At 53.3% G+C, this 24721-nt stretch overlaps 1 protein-coding gene and 1 long non-coding RNA gene across 2 annotated transcripts in view; one reads left to right on the forward strand and one right to left on the reverse strand.

Moving 5' to 3' along the window:
* The window catches only part of MAML2 (mastermind like transcriptional coactivator 2), a 309818-nt gene that overhangs the window by 171424 nt on the left and 113673 nt on the right, over positions 1-24721 (reverse strand). The gene's annotated exons all lie outside the window — the stretch shown is intronic.
* On the forward strand, positions 14361-22225 carry LOC139437744 (uncharacterized). Its single transcript, XR_011647612.1, has 2 exons — positions 14361-19372; positions 19921-22225. It is a non-coding gene; the product is annotated as an uncharacterized lncRNA (long non-coding RNA).

Here is a 24721-nt window from a genome sequence, read left to right on the forward strand (position 1 = left end):
GAAGCCCGCCAGGCACACCTGGGCACAGCTGGCCGCACCCGGGGGCACGCGGCGTGGCAGGGAGGCGCCCAGTCGAGGCCCCGGGCGGCGCGGGGGCTACCGGGGGGGACAACGGCGGCCACTGCGGCCTCCCCGGGCCTGAGGGGGCGCTGGGCGCTGGACGCAGCGACCCTGAAGGTGCCACCTCAGAGCCGAGGGCCCTCCTGTCCGCCACGCCGCCGGCGGGAGGCGACGCCAGTCCTGCCTGGACCCGCGGGACACGGGGCCGGAGGGGAAAAGGTCGCTGCCCTGGCGGGGCACACAGCCCGAGCGCTCCAGCAGCCCTCGCCGTCCGGGGCCAGCTGCCGCGGCCGAAGGAGCGGGAGGCCCTCGTGGCCCACGGCAGGGGCCGTCGGGAGGGCGCGGTTCTCACAGCCAGTCTGACGGCTACAATTAAGAAATTCAATCCATCTGTTAAGATAGCGTCCCTTTTTGGGAACTTTTCTTTTTTTCCTTTTGCTGAAATGGTCAGGCTGAGACATCAACACCCACAACAACCGTGTGAAAACACCTGAAAGGTGAAGAGAAAAGGAGGAGAGGACACCGCGGGCCTGTGCGACGCTCCGACAGTTCGAGGAGGATGGAGGGCGCGAGCGCTGGGCCGTGGTAAACTGAGGCCGGCTGCGCTGGTGAGGACGCGGCGCGGGCGCCCGGGGTTGGCGCCCGAGGGGAGAACGCGTGGCCTGAGAGCGCCTTCTCCCCCGCTTCCAGGGCCTCGCCCGCCGCGCAGGCAAGCGGCTCGCGGGCCTGGGCGGTGGAAACGGCGAGAACCGACGCTCTGGCGCTTCCCAGGGGCCGCCGGGGGAGGCAGGGGACGCCCCGCCGACTTCCGAAGGCGACCCTCTCTGGAAAGAGAGCCCGACCCCCCTCACGGCCCAGAGGCGCCGCGGGCCCTCGCGCTGGGGCAGGCAGGGCCGCGGAGGCTCCCGGCGCGTCCCGGGGCCCGCCTGCTGCGGCAGCCGCTGCCCCCCGACGCCGTCCCCTGCGCGCAGCGGCCCGCGGCCTGTCGTGGCGCCGCCCGCCCCTTCCCGGCACCGCCGGGTCCCCGGGGCTTACTAGAGCCGGGCGCGCCGACAGCGTCCCCCGAAGGCAGAGCAGCGGATCAGAGGCGAGGAGGGAAGGCTCCGGAGAGAGGCCGCGGGAGCCGGAGGACGGAGACCACGCCCGGCGCGGGTAACGGCACGGAGACCCAGGCCCCTCTGTCCCGGCTCTGCTCCCGACCCCTGGCCCTTCCCGCCTTTCTTGACCCGCTCCCCGCGTCTCCCAGTAACCTCGCGGTCCGCTGCTGCCCGCCCAGGCCTGGCACGGGAAGGCTCTAATGTCCGGGCGGGACCCGGGGCCCGTTCAGGGCCGTCACCCACCAGCCTGCGGCCCTGGGTGGACCCCGCCCTGCTCCAGGCCTTGGGAGATGGGCTGACAGCTCGGGTGACGTGGGTGAGGCCACACTGCCCCCCAAGGCAGCGCCCCTGCCCCGTCCGACACGACGTGGGCCAGGGGATCCCGGGCAGCCGCCAGCCTCCAGGACGCTGCCCCTCCCCGCACTGCGCCCCCGCATCCGTGCCCCTCCCCGCATACTGCACCCCTCCCCGCATCCGCACCCCTTCCCCACATTGCGCCCCATCCCACATCGCTAAAGCTTTGCGTAGGAAAAACCCAGATGCATCTCCCGAAAAACCACCAGGCCGTAGAGGCGGAAGCTGCTGGGCACCCACCGTGGCCCCTGCCTGCTGGGGCTCCGTCCCTTAGAGGAGAGTCAAGCCGCCACCTCCAGAGGAAGTCGACGGTTCCTCTTTCATGAGGACGGGGAAAGGCTGCCTTCCTTCAGGACCCACGCGCACCAGCTGGCTCCAGGTGCTGCGCCTGCACGGAACCCTGAATTACCCCAGCGGTGGGGACCCTTCCTTTACTTCCTTCTCTCCCTGCCCTCCCCTTCTAAGCCTTTACGACGTGTCCTTTGAGAGTGAGGCTAAAAAGCAAAAGTACAGCTTTGGCCAAATGTCAAGGTAGAGCCCAGGGCAGAAGAAAGGTCATTAAAACAGAAAGACCTCCCTGCGCTGGCCAGGCAGGTTGATGGCCCTCGGCTGCCATCAAGTCCCAAACCAAGAAGAAACAGAACAGAGGCACTTGGAAGAGATCTCTTTTGGCAAACGCGTGGCCACTGATGAGCTCTTTTCTCCGTTCGTGCTCAGCCGGTGTGTTTATCAAGCCTCAGAAGCAGCCGCTGCCTAATCCAGCAAGAGTCTCCCCTTAGGCCGTAAATTGCCCAAGCTCAGAATTTATGTCTCATCCATGCTCTCGGAAGTGTCCACAATGACTTTTTTGGTGGCAGGTGTAGGATACAAAAGGCTTTCTATTAATAATTTTCCATAGTTAAAGTAGAACTGGTCATAAATTAGCAGCCTAGAGTGCTAACTCTGGTTCTTTGGCTAGATTTTGTGTGACTCGTTGAGTGCCTTGTTTTCCACTTATTCAAAATAGTATCTAGGATCTCCCTTACCTATCTCCCAGGCTTGTGTGTGTTTGTTTTAATCAAATAGACATAATGGCACTTGGGAAAGTGTGATGGTCTATAAAATAGCAAGGAGTTGGATGAAAACAACCATGTAGAATTTGTAGGCACTTCTAATCCAGAGCTATTCATTCAACAAGTCAGTCCTACTGTGTGTGAAGACGTGCCTAGTACAAGGCGGTTTCCTTCCTCCTCAGCTTTCTTTTCCACTAATTAACCTCCTATCGAATTCACACCACATCCTTCTTCAGAGAATCAGAGCACGAAAGCAGGGCATTGCTCCTAGGAGCCGGCTGACTTCAATTAACACGTGCTAGACACAGGCTGTGGCCAGTGTTTTCATTACGATATTTCAATCAGTCCTCACGGCCACCCCATCATGCATGTACCATTATTAATATTTTAGAGGGAGTATAGGTTTTAAATAAAAATCAAACCATTAAAAGTAGTTTTAAAGAAAACTCAAGTTCACGGCAGTTGAGTTGTCCAGAGCCACGGAGCTTTAGGGCAGCCCTGGATTCAAAGGCAGCTCTTGCTCTAGGAAGCCGTTCTCTTCATTTCAGCGGCGTTCCAGGATGTCTCCTCCAGCCGGGGGAGGGGAGCGAGGTAGGGGGGCTTACCTTGTACCTGCCAATCACCGGATAGCAAGAGGAAGCTATTTGGAAGCTCTTTCCCCTTGAACATCCTTCTAAAGATCTGGTACTCAACGAAACTGCTTATACTTCCTAAGGCATGAGCTTTGGGTTTTAACATTCTTATTTTTCTCTATTTCTGCAGCCTAATGGGCATGCTTTTCATAAATTGCTGCTGTAGCTAGCTGTCCTGTTCTATTACCTTACTGAAATGGAAACTGGGTATGGGACTCAGAAGAAAATCTCTAGGCTTGCTTTTTGGACCAGGCATGGAAAACGTCCCTCAAATACACGCTCTGCTGAGCAGGAAGCTCCCGGGCCCCTGACCTGGTGGACGGCGCTCCCGGGGCAGTGCTCCCTCCTGTCGGTGGGCCAGGCCAGGAGCTACCTTAGAAAACAAGAGTGTGGGCAGCAGTGGAGGGGGTTTCCACTCTGAAGCCCAGAGCCTGCGTTGAAACTCAAATTCCAAATGGAGGGCAAGGACTCTGAAGGTAGTCTTCACGTCTATATTTGTCTTCAATTTCTAGGGTAAATGGGACCTCATCGAAATTCAAAACTTTGGGGCCTCAGAGGGCTTTATCATGAAACTAAAATAACAGTCTACTCAATGGGAGGAAATACTTGGGACTGACATATCTGATAAGGTTTTACTATCTAGAATATATAAAGTAATCTTTCAACTCGACAACAAAAAGATAACCCAATTTAAAAATGGGCATAAACACTTGAATAGACATTTCTCCAAAGGAGATATACAAATAGCCAAGAAGCACACAAAAAAGATGTTCCACATCATTATCTATTAGGGCAATATAAGTCAAAGCTCCAGTGAGATATCGTTTCACACCCATGGAATGGCCATTATTAAAAGAATGGAAAATAACACGTGTTGGAGAAGATGTGGAGAAACAGGAGCGCTCACTCACTGCTGGCGGGAAGGTAAAAGGGTGCAGCCGCTGTGGAAGACAGCTTTGCAGTTCCTCAGAAAGGTAAGTACAGAATTACCATAAGACCCGGCAACCCCACTACTAGGGATGTGCCCCCAAAAGAACTGAGAGCAGGGACTCAACGAGACATCTGCACGCCAAAGTTCACAGCAACATGATTCACAATTGCCAAAACGTGGGAGCAACCCAGGTGTCCATCTATGATGAACGGATAAACAAAATGTGGTATGTACACCCAAAGGAATATTATTCAACCCAAAATGAAGTGGATACGTAGGCAACACGGATGAACCCTGAAGACATCGTGTTGAGTGAAATAAGCCAGACACAAAAGGACAAATAATGTGTGACTCAATAATATGAAATAACGAGAATAAGCAAACTCATAGAGTCAGAATCGAGCACACGGCTTAGCAGGGGGTGGGGTGGGGAAGACGGAGTTAAGCTTCCAATGTTCAAAGGTGATGGTAGCTCAACACTGTGAACGTAATTCAACAAAGAAGTATGTATGTGAATGTGGTTGAAAGGGGAAATTTTAGGTTGTATATGTGTTATTAGGAATAAAATTTTTTAAAAGTCCATGGAACTATGAAACACGATGGACTGTGGACTATAGTTAAAATTATAAAAATGTGCTTTCATCAGTTGTAACGAATGTACCGCGCCGTGTGCTAATAATAGGGTGGCGTGGGAATCCTGTATTTTATGCATGACTGTACTGTAAAACCTCAACTTCTCTAATAAATAAATAGATAGATAAAATGGAAATATCTATCAAAAGAAGAGAGAGAGAGAGGAAGGTTTTCCAGTATTTGCTCTTTGGCACTCAATCACTATGGGAAGGTCTTATGACCCACCCCCCGCCCGGAGGAAACGACCCAGGGGGAAACGCCGCGCTGCGAGCCCCTTGGCGCCCAGGTCTGCTACCTAAAGACTGAGAAACTGACCTCAGGCCTCGGCTGGGTGTGCGAGTGACCAGGGGCCAGGGCGCTGAGCCGCCCCCGCTGCAGCCACAGCTCGGGCCACGCCCGGCGCGTCCACCTGCGGTCCAGCGGCTGCCGGGCCCCAGGGCCCGCGGAGCTCCGAAGGCCGGGCCTCTGGCAGGGCAGCGGCAGCGCCGACGCCTGCGTGCCCGTCTCGGCCCGGCTGACCAGGGGGCGCGTCGCAGGCCTGCTCTGCACGGCGGCTCCGGGACGTGGGCACGGGCGCTCGGGCAGAGGCCGGCGCCGTCTGGAGACGCTGGGCACGGCCGAGGGCTGAGCGTGGGTCCTCCCCGGTCACGCTGTCGCGGGGGCCTCGCGGGGCCGCAGCCGGTTCCGCAGCCTCGTCCTCTAGGCCGTGGCTCCTGGCCGGGGCCTAGGGCGAAGTCCGGCCCACGGGTGAGCAGAGCCAATTAGGAAGGCAGGCGCCCAGCCTCCGCCACGACCAGCCGTTTCTCCGTGGCCTGCCTGTGGGACGCGCACTTTCGCCTCCACGGGGAGGCTCGGGTGGGCCTCGGGCTCGCCAGCCCTCTGCGCCCTCCAGACTGTTTCGTGTGCTCGCCTCAGCCTTGGCATCCTGCCCGTTTCATCTTGCCACAGCCCCGATGGGGTGCATTTAAGGGAGGTACACACCGCCTCGAAGCGGGAGCCACGCAGCAGAGCTACCACTTGAAACGACCTTGGAAAGGCAGGCCCTCGGGCCTGGGGTCCACCAAGACCTCGGGCTCCTGCGCGCACTAAAGTTTGAGAAGCCCAGGTGCTCAGAACCCACCAGGTCCTCGTTTCTGATAGATGGCACAGTTAACTTTCTCATTTTAATAAGCTACATCATCAGATACCTGCACGCCAGAGGAAATCATTCAGCAAGAGAGCATAATTAGGTTTTGCTCCTAAATGAATTACACACTGCTTTCACAAATTGCCTGTGAAGTCACAGGAGAATTAGAAGGACTTTGTGGAGTCCTGGAAAGAAAGGATGCACAGGAAATGTATTATGAACGGGCGTGGGGAGGGAGGAAGGGGCTGGCTGAATGATGAAACCTGTTTATCTACGCAATTAGCTCCCGTGTTAACACAGATGGCGCAGGATTTGCTTCGTTTTCACTGCACAGAAGCTGCACAATGTAAAAACTCCACGATGGAGAAACTGCTCTTGCCCTAACTTTCCAGAGGAGAAGCCTCAGGCCACTACCCCACCCAGATGCGAGTGTCACAGCGGGGATTTGAACCTGGGAGCACCCAGCAGCAGAGCCTGGTCCTGGACAACTAACTCCAGCTCACTGCCACGCACGTGGAGAGGCTTTCTCCACTGAGCTACTAGAAGCACAAAACTTTACAGACACGTGACAGTCACAGTAGGATGGATGCTACTGGAGTCAGAGATTTAAAATCACGGCTCCAACAAACAATGTGGACGGTGCCTGACACCTCCCTCTCCAAACCGCGCCCACTCCTCGGACCTCCTGTGGCCCTGGATTACGGCCCGTCAGCCCTTTTCCAAACTGCCAGGGGCTGTGGTGGGTCTCTGGGGGCCTGGCTCACTCGGGGACTCCTCCGCTTGCCTCTTCCTGAGAAGCTGATCATGAAAGCTAAACGAGACGATACACAAAGTGCAGCACATAGTGGGTGCTTAGTAAAAGCCACTGTTAATTTAGATACTAATGTTTGCCTATAGACTGAGTTGCTGTTTTTCTCAGGCCATCTGATTAACCCATTTGCCTGTGCTAAAAGAAATGTATTTGGTATTTCCTTGACCTATAAGTACTCTACAAATATTTGTTTTAGGTGGATGGGTGGATGGATGGATAGGTGGGTAGATGGGTAGTTGGATGGGTGGATGGGTGGATGGATGGATGGATGGACGGATGGATGGACAGGTGGGTAGATGGGTGGATGGATGGGTGGTTAGATGGATGGATGGATGGACGGATGGATGGATGGACAGGTGGATAGATGGGTGGTTGGATGGGTGGTTGGATGGATGGATGGATGGATGGACGGATGGATGGATGGACAGGTGGGTAGATGGGTGGTTGGATGGGTGGTTGGATGGATGGATGGACGGATGGATGGATGGACAGGTGGGTAGATGGGTGGATGGATGGGTGGTTGGATGGGTACTGGCTGGCTGGCTGGGTGAATTTGGCTTCACCTAAGGATTCGCTGTTGATACCACCCCTGGTGGCCTCCTGTAAGTGGCCGTTTGAGCTCCCCTCATTTGTCCAAAGCGATCGAGAATTTTTAAATGGCTGTTGCGTGCAGGAGCGCCCACCTATCATTGCCCTCCTCGGCCTTGGCAATTTCCACACCGCTCCGTGGACGAAGCACCCCCGCCTCAGCATGGAGCACACTGGCCCTGTCCGCTGGCCTCTGGCCTGGCCTCCGCGCCCAAGGCTCGCTCAGCCCCTGGGTAACGGAGCCGTCCCTCGCTGTTCCCGCCGCAGCAGGGAGCTCAGCACCCAGAGCCAGCACCGCAGTGCCCTGCTGGAAGGTGACAAAACAGACCTACTTGTAGGAGGAAGGTTACGTTTGTGAAAGCAAATCTAAGCACCAAGTTTTGTGCTTAGAAACAAGCATGTTTGGAACCTTTGTTTTCTTTTTCTTAAGATTTCCCAACTTGGAAGCTTATAACACATGACATGACAGTCTGATTTAGGCAGTTCCCATGACCACCCTAATTCATGTTTTAAAAATCTGCTTTTGCTTGAATAGAGGACAAAAAAGCAAATAGATTTCCTCCCTGCCCCCAGCCTTACCCGAATAATCTAGATACTTAGGCAATCCTTCCCTTCCCTGGGGAATGACTGTAGCGTATTATTTTATTGACTCATAATTAAGAACTTCTGATGTAAAAACCAGTCAACAGGGACAAAAGACGTGGGGGTCCCACAAGCAAAGAGAACATATATTCTTATTGTGGCAAGTGCAATCAACAGGAATGGGAGACCTCACGGAGAAAACGCTCTCAAAAATATTAAGTCCTTCCCATGACCTTTCCACCCTTTTTCAGGAAGTCCTTTTCCCCTCCATGATGTCTAATGCAACGTGAGCAGTCGTTTGAACCGCTTGGAGGCTCGGAAGTGTGGGAGCGAGGGAAGCTGTGTGTGGGCGGGGACTGACCGTGGAAATTTGGTGGTGAACGGGGTGTGGGTGGAAGGAAAAAGGCACTTATGAAGCACAGCGAGAGGAAGTGCCACAGGAAGAGCGTCTGCGCAGCCTTCTCTGGGGCGAGCCAGGGCTGCGCAGCTGAAAACAGAAATGTCCTCCTAAACAAACAAGCAAAACACTTCAGAGGCCCCCAAAACCACCGGTGAGAAAACAGCACTCTGCTCACAAGACTAACATTCCTGGGATTCAGTTATGCCCTATAAGCAAAGAGAAGATTCTAGCGCACGGCTAAGGACTGGATTTTTTCTACATCTGGTTCCACTCAGGGAGATGACCAGGTCTGCACCCGCTATTCTCCTGACACATCTAGGCTAACGTAAGAGGCGATTTTCCTCTTGGTGCCCCGAGGCATGAGTTGAGAGCTTGGTCGTGCTTATAAGATGGATTCCCACTCTACGATGAAACAGACTTTTTTTTTTTTAAACTAGTGGAAATTTCGTATAATAGAAGTTTTGTAGTACTTATTTACTACTTAGTAAATTTTCTATGTTATCTTAGTGATTTTAATGACCAAGAGTTACTCCTCGGAGAACAGACTTAAAACTCTCCATTTGAAAGAGTGGAAGAGTGTCTGAGAGTATTAGAGAGTTTTAAACTCTCCATTTGAAACATCTGAAACAGGCTTAATCACTTCTGGGCAGATGAGGAAGAAAAGTAGCCTTCCACCACCATGACTAATTCCAGGTAACTGAAAATCTACAGCTTTGAAAATGCAGCACAACTCATTGATTTGTGACAGCAAATCTGTTTTCCTCCTGAGAGATTAACTAATTCGTGTCAGGTCTCGACACATCCATTCTGTAGACACCCCAGGTAAGTGATTAGAACTCCAAATCTACTTGCTACCTCCTTTGTTTGCACTTAGTTTAGGTTGATAGATTTGATTGTATGTGTCTTTGTTGAATTATCTAGGAACATTCATAGGGAGTGACACCTACATTCAGTAGAGAACCATAGCTCTAAAAAATGGAAGTAGGCGGTTTATCATTTTATCCAGTTGGCTTAATTATTATTATTATCATAAAATAATAAGATGACTAAAAAATCTTTTTTTCTAAAGTTCAGGGCCAAGGCATACTAGGAATGCACAGAAATGAGGTTAATGGCATGTTACTAGATGTCATAAAGACAGACAAAAATTTTATTTCCATTTTTGCTACTCCTGTTTTCAAGGAAATGATTTCACATCGAAAATTTGTTACGAGGAAATAAACAAGGCAGCATGGATGAACCCATTTGAACAGCACCCTGATTTTTACTTTCAGTCATGAACCTGGGGTCGGTGGTATCATTGGGTACGAAAAGTGGACATTTTCTACGCAGGAGGGAGACACGACGTGCAGGCACTGGCCCACGCTTCCCAGGCGCAGCCTCCTCTAACTTGCCGAACGTGCTAGGAAGGAGGCCACTGTCGCAGCAGGGCTAAGGTGATTAGACAGCGTCGTGAACTGGTCCCAGGCCGCACGTTAGTTGAGGAGAAGGCTTGGATTTTGGAACCCCGGTCCGCTTGGCTGTAGCGGTCGTGGCCGTACTGGCCATCTCTCTAGAAGGGTTTGTGATGGATTGTACCCACGTCTAGAGCCGATTCACGGATGGATGGCCGCCCACACGGCGCGTGACAAGCCACAGAGCTCCGACCCCTCCCCGGTCCTGTTTAATGCTCTGTCAACGACGAGGTTAAATTTGTATAAACATGAGACTCATCAGTGACATCTCGGCAAGCTGGGAAATTGAGGCGACCCTAAAATGATGGACTCCAACAGGGCTGAGCTCCCTGTGCTTGGATGTAAGGTATCGATTGCGCAAAAGCAACAGGCTGGGATAGAAGTGATCTAACTAACATGTGGAAAGGGTTTCACTGACTTCAAATCATCCAAGCTTTACTGAGGGTCCACCCTGAAAGGGACTCTGGGGTGTGCGCGGTTCCAGGTGACGGGAGTCCCAATGCCAGCCGATCGGGTAACGCGGCTGCCGCGACGGCAGAGGCCAGCTGCAGCTGCGCCCGCAGGACGAGCTCCTCTGCCCAGCGCCTGTCACGCCCGGGCGGCGCTGCCGTCAGCTCTCCGCACCCCTTGCTGCGAGGGTGGTAGCCAAGCCGGCACTGCTCAGAGGGCACGTCCAGCGGGCAGGGGGAGAACCACGCTAAGCAGGGGGCCTGGGAGGACCGAGGAGACGGGGCCGAGGACGGGGCCCCTCCGGGAAGACGTTCTAACGGTAGTGAATTATTTCTACAGTTAAATTCGTTCCAGCACGTGAGGGAAGAGTTGGACCAATGAAGTGCTGAGACCCCAGTCACCGTCTCGGACTGACAGAGGACTTGAGGGGCCTAGACTGGAGCCTGCCTGGGGGTGAGGGCAGCGACCGCGGAACACAGCCCCGCTGGAGACCCCCAGGCAGGCCGTTCTGGCCAAAACCCCCGCGTGGCCCCATGGCTAACTGGAGACCTTGAAGGCACTTGCCGGCAGACCCAAGGCTGCCCGTCTGCAGCTGCCTGTCCCCCGAGTAAACAGAGTCAGGGGGAGAAGCTCAGGGCGGCACGAGGGCAGGTGGGCCACCAGCGGACCCGGGCTTCAGGGAAGTAGGGGCCAGCTCTCACTTTCGAGGGAAGTGGAGACCCCTAGGCTAGGCCCGATGCCCTCCTGCCATCCTTCACGACGAGGAGTCAAAGGGCCAGACCTGTCCCTAACTGGGCAGGGGAGGTGGGCCCGTCAGAGGAGCTCTGGGAGGACTCGGGGGTCTCGGGGGTGCCGCGCTCTCAGGCTGGCTCCTGTCCCAGGAACGTCCATTCTAAGAAACACCGAGCTCAGCTACGGCGAGGCGCTTGGCCATCTCATCGTGACGTCCCTTGTCTTCCAGCCCACGTCTTGTTGGCACAGACCGTTTAAGGCTAACTGCTCCCGAAAGATCAAAGAAAAACGTTGCCTCTACCCTACCCTGCTCAGGGCTGACACTCGGCTGGCTCACTCTCAGCCTTCCGGTCTGCCGAAGGGGAGCCGGTCAGCTCCTCTGCTCACGGGATGACCACCCTTGGGTCCAGGCCAACAGATGACCCCTGTTCTCCACACTGCCGGGTGGCCCTGAATCCCAGGGCCGCAGCTGGCTTGTTTCATGCAGGCCGTTGGGCCCCGGCCTAGTGTGCATCAGGATGGGATCGTTTTAGACTAAAGATTCTGGAGGAGCATCTGGAGAATAAGGGAGTGGAGGCAGGAATCTCAGACTCCCCATTAAAACCCAAGGAAGCGTTCAAGGACCACTGCATTCATTCTTTGGCTTCTGCTGTCTTCCATTGATTAAAACATCACGTCGAGGGCATGGGGACTATGGGGTGTTGTCTCCCCCGCTAGAAAGACACCGATGGTTCCATCAGACCGCAGCACCCACGTGGCAGACACCACGCGAAGGACACGCCGACAGGCATCTGTGAGCACTCCTGCTCGGGGAACAGCTTCAGCTCCAGAAATGAGAAGAAACAGTAATAGAGCGGCCGATCCTGTGACGCTCAAGAGGCGAACTGTATTTTCTGGAACGCACGCCAAGCAGCCACGTGTTGACCAATTTCAGATGAAGCACTCCCCCTCGTAACAAAATGGAAACTTCTCTTGGGAGAACAACATGCTTTATTTTACTTCTGTCTTTATCCTTTATCTTATGGAATGTGAGGAGCATGTATTTGACTTAACCAGACGGTATCTGCATTTTCACTGTTTGCGTTTATCACTTTGACTGCCAAGTGACACGCAGTGGCACGCGTCAACATGTGAGCCTTTCTTTCCTTGGTTGTTCTTTCTGATTCTCGCGTGGCTTTGTCTGCAGGGGGGCGTGCGCCCAAGGGGAGAGGACCCAAGCTCCTGTCTCTTTATCGCCTCACTGCTTGCCTAAGTGGAACCAAGGAGATAGAGAATGGATGCATCTGTCCAGATAACAGGTCTAGAACTAGCCTCAGGATAAGAAATAAAGGAGAGTCTCAGAAGGAAGTGCAAGGCTGCGGCTCTGTCGCAGCAGGCCGGGGTCAGTGTAATAAATTCATGGTCAGCTGAGCTGGAGATGGGGAGGGGCGAGTGAGGAGGTCGGATGAACTAGACCAGCTGAGAGCAGTTCAGCCACTTTGCTTCTGGGTCAGTGCCGGGCGTGTGTTTGAACTGCAATACTGCACACGTACAGTTGAAGCCTTCAGTGCAATAGTCAAGGGAAAGGTGAGAGTTTAAGGAATTCTCCAGATAATACGGCAAGGGGAGGAACTGGAGGCTCAAATTATGTACTCTGGCGCTCTTCCAAGTTTGAATCCACTAGATAATTTCCTCCGTTTCATTTTGTGTGAGAAAAAAAAACCCACAAAAAACCAAGCCACATTAATGCAAAGCCGTTCACAGCGAAGAGAGAATACATTTGTTGGATTAAATAATTTGTTCCTTTTAGTTTACAACCTTGAATTGGAGAAGACAAAACTCCAGGAAAATCTACAAGTAAAAGAACCACATTTTTAAAACAACGTTGCTTTCTTTTGTTCAGAGGAACAAATGTGTCTCTCTTCTTTATTAGCCAAAGGCACAAGAACTAAATACAAAATTCCTTGGGGAAAAATGTTGCTATAGGGCTGAGCCCATTGGCTCCTTTCCCTTCCTTTATTCTCTGGAAGAAAAGACACTGAAGGGAAAACAGGAAAATCCTTCCGAGGCTCGTCCAGTCCCTGCCTGCCCCCAACCCCTCCAGCGTCTACATTTAAAGGAACACTGTCAGATAGGCGAGGTTTTGTTTTTAGAATTAAAGTGCTTAAAACTTCCTAAGGAAAATGGAGATAATATATGCTTGGACCCCGGGAGATCAGAAATACTCAGCCCCTCAGCTCCCCCCTCTGATGGTTTCTACGTGGACAAAGAGAAAGGAGAAGCGCTGATACTTGGAAGTGTAGAGCCAAGCCATAGAAACCAAATCTTTCTTCCCCATTTCTCCACAGTTGTACCCCCCTCAATAATGTTTCCCTCGGATCAAATCCCAGCTCCCGCACATTCCACAGAGGAGAGACACGTATCATCCTTTGTATCGGGTCGGGGGAGCGCCTGCCGCATCCTCGGAAGAACACGCTGGAGCATCCAGCGCGGCGCGGGGTGCCCAGCGCAGTTGGAGCGCACCCCCGTTTACGTAAAGCCCCGGGTCCCCGCGCCGGGAGCCCAGGTCAGGCTGAGGATGCTTTCCCACAGGCACCAGGTGGACAGGGGGCACAGCTCAGAGGACGGCCTGGCAGCAAAGACCCAGCGTCGATTATTCCAGGGGCTCACAGGCTCAGAGAACGGCGTGGGACCCTGCTCCTCGAGGGTCGCCTTCCCCCGTGAACTGCGGGCAGGCCTCAGCCACCAGCCAGCAGGCGGGAACTAGGCGAAGAGGGAGCCGCGTGGCCGGGGCTCCAGAGAGGGGGTGAGCCTTGCAGGGGGAGCGCGCCCCAAGGGGCAGCTGAGAGCTGCCCGCCTGCCAGCAACTCCAAGCGGCTCCGTGGCCGGGCGACGGTCAGCCCTGCCGCGTACTGAAACCCGGGGACCTAGGAGGGCCTTTCAAAACTGTCACCTGACCACCCAACTACCGCCAATTTTTATGTAGAAAAACAACCTGTTCTAGCATCTTTCCTATCTTGCTGATTTACAATAAGTCACGAAAGAGTTAACACTGGCTCTCTCTCAATCCCTGCGGCAAGTGGGTTAATGATTAATTGTTCTAGCATGTTTTGTTTATAGAATGGGAGCCCTGTCTTCGTCCCTGTCCAGAGAATTACACCTCACTGACCATCTCTGCCTTTTTAAAGGTCTGACTTTACAGCATAAACACCTACCAGCAAGACGACCAAACCCAACAGCATTTAAACACAAAAATCAGTGAACGGTTAATTGACAGGGTGAATCTAAGTAAAATGTGGCAATTGTCAACGCACACGTTGTGTGCGCGTCACAAGCCACTGCGAGCTTCTTAAAACAAAAACTGGGGAGACAATAAGACGGCTGTTCATGTGCCTTCTCGCAGCCGTCGGGAAAATGAATAGCTCATCTGTTACTTGGGTGATTTTCATTCTGGAAGAGGTGAGTCATCATTTCCAATCAGCCTCGCAAGAGCTTCTACTTGACACATCGTCTCCGAGGTGGCCAGTGCACTGGGCGGCGTGGGCTTGGAACCCCTCCCGTGGGGTGAGTGTCCCCTCTGCCCGGACGCTGGACGCGGAGACGGGGCTGGGACCAAGCAGCCCGCGAGCTGTCGGCACCAGCAGGCCGCCAACGCGGGGCCGCGCCACCACCCTTCCCGGGCAGCGCCAGGCTGGGGAACCCGCAGCGCTTCTAACGCGTGCTGAAGGGTGCCCACCCATGTGGGAGCAGAAGGGTCTCCCCGAGGCCGCCCAGGGCAGCGCCCCTCTGTGCTGCACCTGCCACGCAAGACGGAGCCAAATCACATCCGACCTGCAGCTCTCCTTCCGCCAGCTCGGAGCGCTTGGAGCCCCGAGTCTCTCCCAGCCTCAAGCGCCCCCTTTGTTGTCTCCCCACCCGTACCTTCTGTGGCCCCAGGGGCCCCTCTTCTGAGGAGGACCCAACTGACCGCGGCGTACACAGAAACCCGGACAGCTCGGCTGGCCTGTCCCGAGGCTGGCCTGTCCACGTGGAATGCTGAGCGCCACAGGGCCAGCGGCCCTGGAACTCGAGTTCACGGCCCCGTCACCCCGGGACAGGCAGGAACGGGGGCCGGCCCGGGTCGCAGGGCCCGGGAGGCGCCAGCGGCTGACGCAGATGCTCCCTCGCGAGGCCGAGCCCCCGCGCTGCCCCCTCCCTGGGAGTCACAATCGCCGTCTCCAGAAGAGATGAAAGAACTCAGCGAGATTTAAGAGCAGGCCGCCACGTCGCCGTGACTCATCCTGAGCAGCAGCACGCAGGCCTGGGTCGGCTTTCGCCGCCGTACACCCGGCCTTGGTGGTCGCAGCCTGCGTTACCGCGGCTGGTCTCTCAGCCCCTCCCTGAGGGTCGCTGCCACGCTCTGGCGTCTGGGAGGCGACGACTCGCCGAGAGGATCAGTTCTCCCCCGTGCTTCAGTCCCACCGTCCCAGAAAAGAACTGGAACAGGGAAGAAGGCAATTTCAAGTTTATCTCTCAGTGCTCACCACTCCTATCTCCAGGGCTTCTCCCTTATCTTAACCTACACCTTCCCCCAGCGGTGCCTGAAGACCTTCTAGAATGTTCCGCATCATTATCAGCTGCCAAGTCTGAGGGCGATGCCAGCTCCTGCCCGCAAGGAGCTTCCGGTCCAGCTGGAAGGACGGTGATGACCCCAGCACCCGCAGCAGCGTGACCAGGGCCGGCCGAGGGGGTTTCCCGTGTCAGGGGAGTTCCCCGTCTCGAAAGGGGGGAGCAGGCCCTTGAGAGAGGAAGTGACGACTCAGGACGCGCAGGGTTAGCCAGCTGAGGAGCGGCGGGTGTGCAGGTCGGGGTCGGGGAGACGGCCCCGCAGGGGTGGAGGTCCCGAGGGGGAGACCCCGGGCGTCCCTGAAGGAGCGGAGGCTCGGGTCGCTGTGTCTAGGGGCTTGGGGTGAATGATCAGAGGCTGGACGGGAGGAGCCGCGCAGTGGGAAGCCCCTGAAAGGACCAGTCTAGGGCGTTCTAGGATGTGTACTGCATTTAATAGACCCCTGAGTGGACGACAGGGCGACGAGCCGCAGCCGGGGACACGTCAGAAGGCTCCCCGCCCCTGCGGCCACCGCCCCAGCCCTCCCGTGACGCCACGTTCGCTCCTCCTGGGCCTCCAGGCTGCTCCAAGGATCAGAAAACGTTCCTCCTCCCAGGGCCTCGAGGTGAAGTCGCCGCGAGGAAGCCCTCTGGCTGCACCATCCTGGGACACAGAGCAGCTCTCCAACGCCCTAATCCTGGTGTCAAGTCTCCCGAGAGAAAGGAAGACCTCCCGGGGCAGCGTCCCCGGCCCCTCTCGTGCCCCTTCCGGGGCCCGGGCCCCTCGCTTCTTTTTAGCGCTGCTGGGGTGGCTGGGCCGCAGGCCTCGCGCCCTCCTGGCAGTTCACCTTGGGGTCTACCTGCTGCTGTGCCGGGAGCTGAGCAGGGCACTGCGGCACGCTGCGCGCACGACGGAGCAGGGGAGGCCCCCCGCCATGGGAGACCCTGGCCCTGGAAAGACGGGGAGCACTGGAACACCGCCGGGAAGAGCGAGGCCCAGCCGCCCGTCTCCTCAGGCACCGAAACCCTGCGCTTTCGCGGCCACCCAGCTGCCCACCTGAGACCCCTGCAGGGAGGGGTGCCCGTGTGACTGAACTGACGTGGAAGTGCCTGTGTGATACGGGCGTGGGTCCTTGGGGAGAGGAGCACCCCGGCTGCGCCCCCTGCACCCTCCTGCTCCCGCGGGCCTCGCGGCCGCCTTGCCAAGCCAGGAGCCGCCAGCGCAGGTGGCAAGCACGCCTCGCAGGCCGCTGGCGCCTGCCCCCGGGACGCGCTCCCGCTCCCTGGGACTCCTCTCGCAAGGCAGAGAAACAAACGCTGGCGCTCTCTAGGCCGCGCTGACGTCACATTTCCGTCCCTCACGGGCAAACCTAAGGCTGACCCGTTCGCCCAGCTCTTCTCAGGTAACTCCTTCCACCGACGCAGCCCGAGGAACCCGCCCTTCGGCCTCGCCCCCTTGGGCCGCTCTTACGCCGTGGGCGTCTCTGGACTACATGCTGACAATCACCAGGCGCCTTGCGAGGAAGGCGGCTTCCACGACGGAGGAACTGAGTCGTGAGGTGACGGCCGGGCCCCCGCGGTCGGGGGCCAGACCTCGGGGGCCATGGGCCGTGAGTGCGTGGCGCAGAGCTGGGCACCGCCTGCTGGTCCTCACGTAGAACCTTCTGGAACCTTCTGGAGGCTTCTGGAACCTACTTGTCAGGACTTCTGTCTGAGGTGCCACTGTCCCTTTTACTCAGTTTTCCTCACATCCACTACGCTGACGCACACCGCACACCGTCTTGCTAGATCTAACTCTGCTTAGTCAGAAGGTTTCTGTTGACTCATGTGAATAGCATCATGGGAAAACAGTGGCAACACTAGTTGGCAGAAAGCCAGACCCACCCAGCAGTCTCCACATTTTCTATAAAAGTCGAATAAAACAATACACATGGAAGTCCTTCTGTGTTTCATCCATCTGGACTCATGTCAAAACTAAGACCAACCATTACCTTAAGTAGGCTTCAGTTTTCACCAGAAGGGAGCCACTTATTAGCATAAAGAAAATATTACTGAAAACTCTCTTGAGAGTTGGGGTGAGGTGGGAGAGGTGGGCGTGGGGTGGCCAGGAATCGACTGCGGTGAATTAAGAAATAAAAGTGGGACTACTTCACACGAATCTGGAGAACTTATAGTATTGCCCACTGGAAGACAGTAAGAAACTTAGTTGAATCAGGTGAAAGATTAGTCACTAAAAATGCAAACAAGACCCTAAAAAAGAGGTCCATTTCTATTCTCATTCGTCCCCTCGGTGTGTAGCAAACTGCCCCAGCCCCTGGCAGGGGAACCCACGGCCGACTTCTCCCGGGCCCAGCTGAAAAACAGATCATCTGCAGCTCGGACTTGCCGAGATTCCAAATCCATTCCTTGAGCCAGAGCTCTGAGAACACAATTCCCTTCTAACAAGCTACTCACTCAACCTCATTCTTTTTCTTCTGTTTCTCTGTGAGGAATGAATGGAATCTCTCTTGAGAATTACCCCGTGCCTAAGAAGAAAACAAGTACAAAAGTTCCCACATTTGGAAAACTGAGAGCCTGACAGATTTCATCAGAGAAAGCTGTCTCGAGTCAGTATGTTCCCTGCAGCAACACTCCTGAAATTTATTATTTCCTTTGGGTCCTGGTGACGCCTCAGGCTCTCATTTCTTTCTGCTGCCATCTTGGGAACTTCTGGGCTCTGACAAGTTCACATCTGCCGTGGTGCAAAGTGTGTGTCCGGGGTGGGGTAGAGAAATGTTGAAACAGTATGAAGGGTCTGATTGAAAACCACGCTTTCGGGAAACGACGCACCAGTGCACAAAGCACCAGAGGACGATGGTGCCAGCCCTTACTCACCAGCATGAGCAAAGAGGAGGCAGCGGAGAAAACTCACAGGAGAGGGATTTCCACGCCACAGAACCACCGAGATGGCAGCCCTTACTTCTCATGGTGTGGAAGCAACAGTTCATAAGATTTTCTTTTTCTTAAAAAAATAAAGAAAATAAAGGAATCTTTCATGCAGGGCACAAAATCTGAAGATAGATTGTAAAGAATTATTTTCATGGGAGAATTCTTTAGACCAATGGCTACTTAGATAGTTGTATTAACTACTTACAGCAACTTCTTGTACCTACTTGGCAGATTTAGAAAGCATTTCTCTCTAGCATGTATGCTCAAGCCTGTACAAAGGAAAGGGGAGTTCTGGATACACAGGAGAAAAATGAGCACGATGAGAAGGATGAGGAGGGTTAGAGGAGAAGGAGAAAGGTATTTAATTACCTAAAGGGAAGGTGCTTCTCCCATTGTGGTAGAATCTTTCCACACACAATTCCCTCGTAAACTCTGGATCCTCTTGAAATCTATTGATATGACTGCACCAAGTCTGGAGGTTTTTACAATGTTTCAAGTTCTGAGACCACTAGGATTCGTTCATAAGAATTACCCCTATCCAGGACCTCTGTAAACAAGTGGAAGTATTAATGCATCAATACAAACATCTGTGGAGATACCAGGCTGGACAGACCAAACCCAGGTGCACAAAGGCATGGAGGAGGGACTTGGAGCCGTCCGGGGGCCACGGCGAGTTTGCCTCCTGCCACGGGACATGAAGGGGACAAGGTCGCACAGGAGGGAGTGGCTCCTCAGCAGTTTCACTGTAGTGGCCAAGTCCAAAGAGAAGCAACAACGTGGTCACCTGCCGTGGAAGCCCAGAAGAGACGCGTGAGCGCTTTGGGAAGACGCTAATTGCTTTGACATATTTCTGCAAAGCTTGCAAAAATCAGCACTTGGGAGGGCAGAGGCGAAGGATTGTGATATGGAAGAAAAAGGCGCGGAGATGTCATCGGCCGAGGTCTGCCTTGGGTTCAAGAGCAGTTTTCACCTGCAGAAGGTGAGCTCCCAAAGGAGCCCTAACCCAGCCCCTCACGGGTGCAGCAGGTATCTGTTGAGAAACCTATCTTTTGAACATAATTTGCCTTTTTCATCATGGCATGATGATTATAAATCTCAACATAACAAACAACAATAACAGAACTAAATTCCAATATATTCACTTAATTGACAAATATTTATGGAGTCCCTGATAGACACCAGGCGCTGTTTCAACCCTGGGAATTCAGCAGTATACGAAAGGAAAGTTCTGACTTGATGGCGATCAAGCACCAGTCATAAAGGCAAGGCACATCTGGACAGGTGCCTGCATTAACAGCCCTTCTATAAAGGAGGCACATTTTAATGATTCATTGAATTGTTTCACAATGAATGTACTAGTTGGCTAGTTATTTCACTTCATTAAGAGTCGCTGGCTCTGGAAAAGAATGTAACAAGTCCTGTCAAATCAGACTGAAAAAATGTGTAAAATGTGCCTTGTCAGATCTGGCTCTGCATTTATTAGGCTGTATTCACAATTCATAAATATCTACTTTTTTTTTTTTCCAGATGTTGGTCAGCAGCAAATCAGTTGGTGAGAAGCATTACAAAGAAAGGAAAAGATGACATCCTTTCCCTTGGGTTCTCTATTCCCAGGCAAGAGGTCACAAGTCACAGAGAACACATGTCAACAGAAATGACCAACAGCCACACAAACAGTTACTAATTCAAGTACAAAAGGCATCTGCGGTGTGGTCACCGAGACGAATCCGCAACATGGTTCTCCGCAATCGGCGAATCAGCGAGGACCGGCCACGGAGGAACATACCCCCCACGCAAGGAACTGTTTGTTGAAGTGTTTACCAAAAAATTCCATTTCAACGCGGCTGTTCTGACACCATGGGCGCAAAGACGCACCTTCAGCTCAGAGCTTCCTCCTTTCCCTTCTACTGTGCCTCAAACTCGGCTCATTCCCAGGAGCAGGTGAGCCAGGAGCCACAGCGGCGTGCAGGGCCGGGGAAGCCGGGGAAGTGGGGGCTGAAAAGCGGGGTCCCCTGGGGGCAGAGTGCCCTAAAGGGACAGTGAGGCCCTGCTGAGAGCCAGGGGGACGGGGAGGAGGCCTGGAGGGGCTAGTGGGAGGCAGACTGCCCCAAGTGAGTCCAGGCATTCCGCGCCCCTCGAGCACAGCTGAGTGCCCATCCCTGCCCGGGCCAGGAGGGGTCCGGCGGGGGCAGTGCCCTCAGGAACCAGTCTGGCCAGGAGATGAGACACACGGACGACGTACAACACATTGTTCCAGGAAACTCTGGCAGCGCAGGGGACTGCGAAGGAGCCATCCTCTTGAAAGGGCTTGCTCAGAAATTGCTGACCCAGCCTTAGCTGCACTAACAAGTGAATTATCTTCGGGATGATGGAGAGGTCACTCACTGAGTTATGGGCCTACAGCTCTATTGCGATGTTTATACAGATAAATCACGGGCATTAAGAGGTCTTGTGAAGCCCCCGTGTGCCTTTTAAAACCACAAGTCATGTCAGAGATCGTTCGGTGCCTCTGTGCCACAGGTAAAGAAACGTGCTTGAATTCATATGGTCACTTAGCAGCCCAAGCAGAGAGAGGACCTGGCTCTCCGCCAAGGCGGGTCTCCGAGGTCTGAAATGAGTTAGAAGCAATTCTAGCTGCACCTGAATTAAACCCGCCACCTCGCCCTCCCTCGGTGTTCTACTCCATTTGCTTGCCCTGTACCCGTCATTCCCTTCCACGCATTGCAGGGCCTCTCTACACGGGCATCAACGGACTTCCTAAGACTCGGAAGCTCAGATCCCTAAGTCTGTTCCTGGAGCAGTCAACTTCCATAAAGCATTTTTTCACTCTACTGTTTACAGGAGGGAGCAGGTGGGAGCCTGTACCTTCCTGACGTGACTTCTTTTCCCATGATGTGTGGATTTTACAGTCTGATGTCGACACCGTGAGATGCACAGCCACGTGGTCCCCATGTCGTGGAATGCTCCAGGCTGTGGACCGTTCTTCAGCAGTCACTGCGGTGACATGACTGCGCCACTTCTTGTGTTGTTAACGCGCAGCAAGCCTCCCGATGGGCCCGGCGTCCTGTGGCCGTGACGCCACGCCTGGCACTTGGCAGATGCTCCATCACTGCTTAATCGTCCCACACATTTAGTGTCTAGTACAGCTCGGCACCGTGCTTGGGGCACAGACGTAAATATGATGTGGCCACTCTCTGCAAGAGGCTCACTCCCAGCTTGATTCCATTTAAATAATTTTTAACCGACTAAAGCCGTGTGCCCAAGCACCAAGCTGCCCAAGGGTGTCCTGTGGACATGTCACTTAGGTAGAGCCTCTGGCTTGCTCTGGCTCACAGATTGAATTGATTGGGCCAGCAGCTGGTGACTACTGCACCAGTCCAAACATGCCTACAGTGCACTGCCTTCTGCTCGGCTCTCAACTTACAGGCTGACGGCTCAAGAGGCCTCTTTTTCTCCTTCAAAAGTCAAAGATCTGCCACCTTCCTTCCACTCCTTCCTTGTTATGTCTTTTGAAACATTCCCCAATCTCCGACTTAGAGCAAAAACAGTTGAAGGTTGAGGTACTGATCCCCAAAAGAAAACAGAGTGGCAGTTTGTCTTCAGTCCTTCGGGTGTTTTGCTCAGGTTGTCCGCGTAAGCCCTGAACAGAAGTTCTTTCACACATTTGAGAAGAAATAAGGATTATTTGTGTGCCTAAAGGGAAATGGATATCTTTGGCAATAACAGTACCATATATGAGGTGTTTAGTTCTCAATGCTTTCCTAATTTGTATTTTGATGGAATTAATTTTCTTTATGGAGCAGGTTAAGCAATAAAGGATTTTTTTTAATCAGTTATCTAGACACAGTTCCTTCATCTTTGCAACATGGTTTGTGCAGACAGAAAATAATTTAGCTTACATGTCATTAAAAATTAGCTTATTTTACTTAGGCAAAAGGGATAATTGTGGTGAGTGATGAGGTATTAATACAATAGAAAAATAATCGTTTGGCTGAAATGTTTTTTATTATTGTAGGAGTGCTGAAATTGTGAGAATAGCTGTCATTAGGCCAAGAGTCATCAGGTAATCTACTGTGTCTCCTTTTTACCTAGTGTAAAAGTGTGCAGAGGCCTTCTTCTATTACGCTTGCTTGCAAACACCACACACAAATAAAGACAACCACGTGGGAAAATAAAGCCTGTCTTGGGTGTGAGTTTTGGGGCAACTCCGCCACTTCATAACATTATTTATCAAGTATTTTGCAAATTTCTGAGAAAAACAGGGGTATAAGAAGGAATACTGAGAAATGTATGGTTTGAGAATAATCTTTTTGAAATATTAAGCTTGGTAAATGAAAGACAAAACTTACATAGACTACGAAGTATTAGAAGGATAAAAAGGGGGAGGGAAAGTTTAAACCACAGCATTCTTTCAAGGTAACCTAAGGAGAGCTGTTACGTCTGCTTCCCTTTTTGTTTTCTTAAGAGAGCTTGACTCTGCCCTCGACAAAAGGACTTGTTTTCTTGTGACTGCGCCATTTGGCCTTCTCTATTGTCATCCGGCATCACGGCGTTGGGGGACCCCGAGCACAGCCTTCTGCTGTGTGACACTGTGCTAGGAAGAACGTCACTTCAATTACCGCTGGCCCATCTTTTTAGCCCCTTAAAGGTTACAGGGCAAACTGCCCAAACAGTCACGTTAAAGCTGCTGCTGAAAACGGACTGTAAGGCGACCCCCCAAACTCGGGGCTCGTCGGGCTTTTGGTTTATGCTCACAGCTCCCCGGGCTGCTGGGCAAGTGGTGGTCACGCTAACGGTACCGCAGCATCCTCAGAAGAAGCTGGCGACAAACACATTTCAGCCACGGGTATCCCCTACCCCAAAGTAACCACGGAGAAGGCCCGTGGACGTGGCTGCTCGCGGTGGCCTCTCCTTACCCCCGCGCACGGAGCAGGCCAGGGGGGACAGTGCATCCTGGCACGCAGTGCCACGCCCATTGCCCGGCTGCGGCACGGGTGGCACGGGCCCGCCACGGGCCTCAGCAGCCGCGCCGAAACCCAGTTACAGGCTAGCGCTTCGCCGCTGGCCCTTACAACTGCCCAGCGGGCTTGGCTGTTAGGAAACGGATGATGACCGCAAAATACAACAGATACCAGGAGCCGACTAAGCTAAGGGCTCCAAACCGTGCCATTATCGACAGAGAAGGCAATTTCAGGACTTTTTTTTTTTTAAGGCCAATGTCCTGCTTGCATAAACAGGGTCATCACTAAATAGATGTCTATTACCGAGTCAACAAAGAACACTAAAAAAAAAAAAGCCCCCATTTCCTCCCCAGGAAATGGTGCATGCTCAGAGAGGAAGTTGTCTTCCTGTTTTCTCCACACTAGCAAGCACTCTTGCAAGGTTTTTTCTAACCTCCCACACTCAGTCTCCATCACGTGGAACAAGCTTGTAGCAACTGACCACACTTTTACTGCAGTGATTTCTACACATTGATTTGTTTTCCACAACCATAGAAAGCCATATTAGCCTAATTTTTCCACCGCCCTCTTCCTAAGTGCCCTGGGCGTCTCCCCCACTCCCATTTCAGTGTATAGTGAGGCTGGACGTCCCCAGGCCCACCCACTGGGGCGATGCTGTCAAAATCTGTTACAAAATACATCAACTCTTACGTCCCCATTAGAAAGAAACTTGACAGGGCACCTGCTTTGTATTATCTCAGCGTGTTATGATACAAACCCGATGTGCCTGGCACCCAGGAATGAACTAGAATTCAAGAACGTTTTGTACACTCTGCTCGACAGTTTTAGCAACTCAGCTGATTTCTGCAGCTATTAAAGAAGAACCATCCGTAGGCAAGTGAAAGTCATTTCCCCCTTTCCTTAGTTTTTTCAGTTGGTTGAGGAGCTGTTATTTAATTTACTTCGCCGGGTCATAGCTGAACTAGCCACGTTCAGACAAGCCTGAGAGTCAGGGCGGGGCAAGCCCTGATCCCGTTTGAAAGGAGATGAGTTTTGAGTTTGGCAACTTTGCAGCGCTCCTCTCTGGTCTTGCTTCTACTTCACCTGTTTGTTAAGATCTGATGTGTCAATTAACCCCCTACATCAGAATCCTTGAGGAGTCTGTTAAAATGCAGATTCCTGGTTCCATCCTAGGGACTCAGAATCTAGGAAAGTTGACCTGGGAATATTCATTTTTAGCAGCGACCCAGTTTGGGTGCGTTTAAGGGTGTGGTTGTGATAAGGACACAGAGGTCCCCTCCCTGGGGTATCTGCTTATGGATAGAGAGCCAAAAGACTTAAAAGCCTGTGACACTTCTCAGGGGCAAAATATTTCAGGGCAAGGAGAC

The sequence above is a fragment of the Dasypus novemcinctus genome, chromosome 27 (assembly GCF_030445035.2).
Source record: "Dasypus novemcinctus isolate mDasNov1 chromosome 27, mDasNov1.1.hap2, whole genome shotgun sequence".
Lineage (NCBI taxonomy): Eukaryota > Metazoa > Chordata > Mammalia > Cingulata > Dasypodidae > Dasypus > Dasypus novemcinctus.